Below are 5,085 nucleotides of genomic sequence, written 5' to 3' on the forward strand. Positions count from 1 at the left end.
TGTTCTCTAGTTTTAAGCTTTAGATTCTCAGAAAGCGTATTTCCCTAAACTTAATTACCATGAAGTTTCTGTTTTGAACTCTACATTTGTTTCCTTGTTCACTGCACTGCTGAAAATAGTACCATGGGGCACTGTCCAATGATCAGGATACATCTGGAGCAGTGGATTGTCAGGCAATATCATCCTTGGCTTGTGACAGCATCGAATATACTTACATATGCCTTGGTGGTGGGGTCTATCACACACACAGGCTGTAGGTACAGCCCATGGCTCCCAGCCCACAAACCTGGACCGCAGGGGACTGTATGCAAGGCTGCAGCCCACATGGGCCCAACCTCTTAGCTTTCCAAGGCTGCCCTGAGTGCAGAGGAATTCTCTCAGGCTCCATATAAAATTTATAATATAGTTAACATACAGAGCCTACTAAAAGAAAATGTACACACACTTCAAGCAAAGACAAATAGTATGCTTTTACAACTACGGTGTTACCCTTGTATGAGAGACCCTAGAGGATGTCATATATCACAGAAGACCCTCTCCACTGCCTCCCCTTAGAGAAGAAATTGAAAATGCATGTGCAGTAACTTCAATGACCAAGGTTACCCGAGCTGTGCCTTGCCATACTAATAAATTTTTGGAAGCTAATGGCCTCCACTTTGAGCACAGCTAGTAATTGCAGAGGCCAAAGGTAACTTGTATTAACTCCATTATGTCTCAATAAATTTAGTGTTAAAATATTTATACCAGTTTTTATTTTCTTAAAGTGTGTATGCATTTTTTGGAGCAGACTCTGTATATGGATGCATTTTTAAAGCTATTTTGTCAGCTGTGGTAGTGTCCCCTATAATCCCAGCACTCATGAGGCAGAGGCAAGAAGATTGTTGCAAATTTGAGACCAGCTTATATTACAAAGTAAGTTCAAGGCCACCTGAATTGTATAGTGAGACACTGTTTCAAAAAGTCAAAAATACAAAAAAAAAATTAAAAAGTAAAACTATTTTAACTTGTTAAATCATTTTACAGAGTAACACAAAATAATATTATAATTAACTGAGAAAACTTAGATATTGGCTTAATAACGGTAAATGCTCATCTCCAGGCACATGTGAAGGGGCAAGATTAAAATACTACTACTGATTGTAGTTTGGGGTTTTGCAAGGGGAACAACACAACACAGGACACATATAAGATTCTTTCCTTTTTTATGTATTTGGAAGAGGGCCTCACTACACAGCTCAGACTCATAGTGATCCTCCTGTTTTCAGCCTCTCCAGCACTGAGATTATAGGCATGCGCCACCACTCTCAGACTCAGAGGCTGGCTCCGCACAACCAGGGGGCGGGTCCAGCCCTATAGGTTTTTTTTCTTTTTTAATTTTTTTTAACAATTCAGAATTCACCTTTATCTCCCACTGGACTCATCAGTTTAGAGTCATGATATTTTTAGACATTTAACTTATGCATATAGATATATAAACTCTTATTAGATGACAATTGATATTTTCAGAAATTCAGGCAGAGGAAAAAGCAATTATTTTTACCTAAAATCTGTCTATGTTTTTTGATCGCTGTTCAACTTGCTATGTCATTTTAGCCAAATGCGAAATTCTTCCCATTGTCTTCATCTCAGATCTTATTGCTTCAAACATATGGTGCATTTTCCATTGAAAAGAAAAAGATGGAACAGACAGTCCAGTGATTAATCTCACATGGCTTTCATGGGAAATGGGTGGTGGCAAAGAGAAGGCCGACAGACACAAAGGTAACTTTTAAACACTTCCATATACAATGGTTTTCTGGAGAAAGAGAGGAAGAGGAAACAAGAGGGAGGGAAAAAGAGGGAGAGAAAAAAGAAAGAGAGAAAAATTGTATCCAAAAGTAGAAAAAAAGCCTGAAAGCCCATGAGTCAAGCCATAGTCAAACCATGTTCTATTTTAAGTAGGTTCTCTTTTCCTCTCTCCCCAAACTCTGAGCATTTTCAATCCTCCCCAGACTGGGCTTCATCCTCAGACCCTTCATCTCCAGACTTCTCTGGTGGGGTGGGGGGCTTGCCGATGTCTTCTTCTCCGGAGGGCTTTCGGGTTCCTCATCTTCTTTGGGAGAAGGAGACTTTTCCTTTGATGCCTTGGAAGCTGTGGGGCAACCCACTTTCCTTTGCTTTCACTGGACTCAGTGTCACTGTAGCCTTTAGCCTCAGTTTGGGCATTTTCTTTTCACTCAGGTTTGGGTTTCTTAACCATCTTTTTGCCTTTTTTTTTGAACTGTCTTAGTCACTGTCATCATCATCTTCCATTAGGAAATCTATCACTGCCGGAATCTTTCCCTGGAATGGTGCCTGATCCTCTTCCTCTTGCTCCTCCTCACTTACTCGCATCTTCTATGAGCATCTCTCCCTCTTTGGAAGCTGCTTTAGACGCTGCCTGCCGCTGTTGGCGCACATTTTTATGATCGTCTTTTTCATCTTCACTGTCTTCTGCTGAATGAGAATCAGTCTTCTTAGTCTTTACACCACTTTCTTCTGAGTCTTCACTGTCTTCCTCTGAATTCTTTCCAGATCCCCTCTTACTTTTAGCTTCTCGAGGAAACGATTGGGTTTTCTTAGTGGGAGGACCTGAGTCTCTTCCATGATCTTCATCTGCATCATCAGACTCCTGAAACTCTGAATAATCAAAAGCTCTCAATAATCAATCAATGAAACTCTGAATAATAATTCCTATTTCTGACAGGGTGAGACATGTTCACTGTTGAAGCAGGACTGAGTCAAGAAGCCAAAGACCAGGACCCCTCCCCCGACCCCACGCCCTCGGTGCCCCCACCCCCAACTTCAACTGATGGGTCCACTATTGCCAAACCCTGAGCTGCTAGCTTCTCAAACTCTGCCACTCTTTGGTTCTGGGCCCCTGGATCAGATGAGACCCCCGCTTCCCATCTCTTCAAAATGCTAGGATTATTTTCTAATAATCACCCAAAGAATCACATACAAAGGGAGTGCAAAAACTCTCTCCACACACTAAAGACCAAAGAATCCAGCTGAGGGCCTGCGTCTCACAGTAATGTCTTGTATGAGTCCAGTTAAAGACCTAGTGTCCATGACAATGCCTCCTACAAGTCTACCCGGAGACCTAGAGCCCATGACAGTGTCTCATGCAGGCCTGTTTCACAAGTCTGCACTGGGATGGCCCAAAGGTCAGTGGTGGAAGCCAGAAAGTCTGTGATAGCAGGATGAAGGATCTGTGCTAGCGGGCTGAGGGGTCTGCACTGGAGCCAGGAAGCAATGCTCAAAGTAAGGACCAGAACTCCCTTGAAAAAATACCACAGCCATCCTCAGGGACAACAAGACCCTGAGTTCTGCCCACAATGAGAACAGCCAAGTTCCCATCAAGAAAGCCAAGGTGACAAGCTTCTCCTGAAGACCCAGGAGTGTACCATATTCCCCTCCAGAGCCAGGAAGCAATGCTCAAAGTGAGGACCAGAGTTCTGCCAAAGTGAACCAAAGTGATTCTCAGAAACATACAGTCCTGAGTTCTTTTGACAAAGGGAACAGCCAAGTTCATCAGGAAATCCAGCCTGACAAGCTCCTCCAGGAAAACCAATGGCTCCCCATAGCTTCCCAACAGCTTCTTCCAGCTCCCCGTAGCCTTTCTTCTTCCTCTCCAGTTCTACCTCATATGCTGCTGGCAGCAACCCTCAGGTGGGCCTCCCACGCCCAGAACCATGCTGGTTCAGTTCAGCTGGGTGTTCCAAACTGACCACCAGTTGTCAGTCCCCCACAATGGCAATTGGTTCATTTTCCCCACCATGTCACACAAGTGCATGTGATGTCTGATACACGCAGTTTTTGTTTTTAACTCTGTGACAGCCCCAGAAACAGAGTTGGCACCACGCCAGGCCCTCCCTGACAGAGCATTTCACTGTCACTTCTGCAGGCTGCACTCAAGCACCCATAGCACAATTGACTCATGAAAACTATTGCTAGAAATCACATGAGGATGTTAATACGCTATGGTCACATGGGGCTTCAGGGCTAGCTGTCCATGGCCACAGGCCGCTCACAGAGCCCAGGTCACACAGCTGTTGGGAAAATGGAATGCAAGAGTAAAATTTGTGTCTCTAATCAGATCCAAATGTAGAAAAGGTACAGCTAACATACTAGATGACAGGACTCTTCCAGCCTCTTTATGATCTCGTGGGACCACCACTGTGTCTATGAACAGTCTGCCACTGGCCAAAAGGTCATCTTGTAGCACATGACAGTCCTCTAGGCAGCTTAAAGCTACAGAGACATATTCTCTCTCAATTTTGGGGCTAGAATTCAGATATCAAGGTGTCAGTCAGCAAGGTCATGTGCTCCGTGACATTTCAGGAAGACTCCCTCCAAGCTTCTTGGCCTTCACAGTCCTTGGCCTTCCTTGACTTGCAGCTGCCTCACTGCAGTCTCAGACTATACTCCCCACTGTTATGGTTTGTATCTAGTTGTTCCCCAAAGCCTCATGTAAGTCATGGGACAGAGGCTGCCCATGGAACAGCAGGTGGCTCAAGGAGCCGCAGGTGGGTTGAAGGGCGGGACCAGAGAGTCGCTAACCTTTAAACTGGCAGCACATGCTTCCCGAAGCTAGTGGCCTCTCTGAGGTGTGGAGTGGGTCATATTGCATGCGATGGTGCCCCAGCCTCTCCTCCCTTAGTGCAGGGCAGCGGTGTCTGTGTTGTTTGGAGCAGTCAGAGGCACTGGCCCTCTCTCCTGAGCCAATAAGGCTCCAAGGTCTTGCTACGTAATTCAAGCTGTTTTTAACTGTGAAACCTCCAGCAACTGTGAGCTAAATAAACTTTTCTGGGCCCAGGGAGATAGCTCAGTAGAATAAGCGTTTGCCTGGCAAGTACCGGATCCTGAGTTCAATCCCAGGTACCGCTACATAAATAAATAAATAAATAAATAAATAAATAAACCTTTCCTTCCTTCCTTTTGAGTGTTGGGTATTTGTCCCAGCTACAAGGGAAGAGTAACTGAGTAACTGAGACACCCACATAGCTTCTTCTTCCTGTCTCTCTCCTCTCTCTCTCTCTCTCTCTCTCTCTCTCTCTCTCTCTC

The 5,085-nt window shown here is 44.7% G+C and overlaps 1 pseudogene; it reads right to left on the reverse strand.

The window, feature by feature from the left end:
- Nucleotides 1-1,977: 1,977 nt before the first annotated feature.
- On the reverse strand, nt 1,978-2,735 carry LOC101578688 (annotated as a pseudogene).
- Between the last annotated feature and the right edge of the window lie 2,350 nt (nt 2,736-5,085).

The sequence above is a fragment of the Octodon degus genome, unplaced genomic scaffold, assembly GCF_000260255.1.
Source record: "Octodon degus isolate 3935 unplaced genomic scaffold, OctDeg1.0 scaffold00004, whole genome shotgun sequence".
In the NCBI taxonomy this organism is placed as follows: domain Eukaryota; kingdom Metazoa; phylum Chordata; class Mammalia; order Rodentia; family Octodontidae; genus Octodon; species Octodon degus.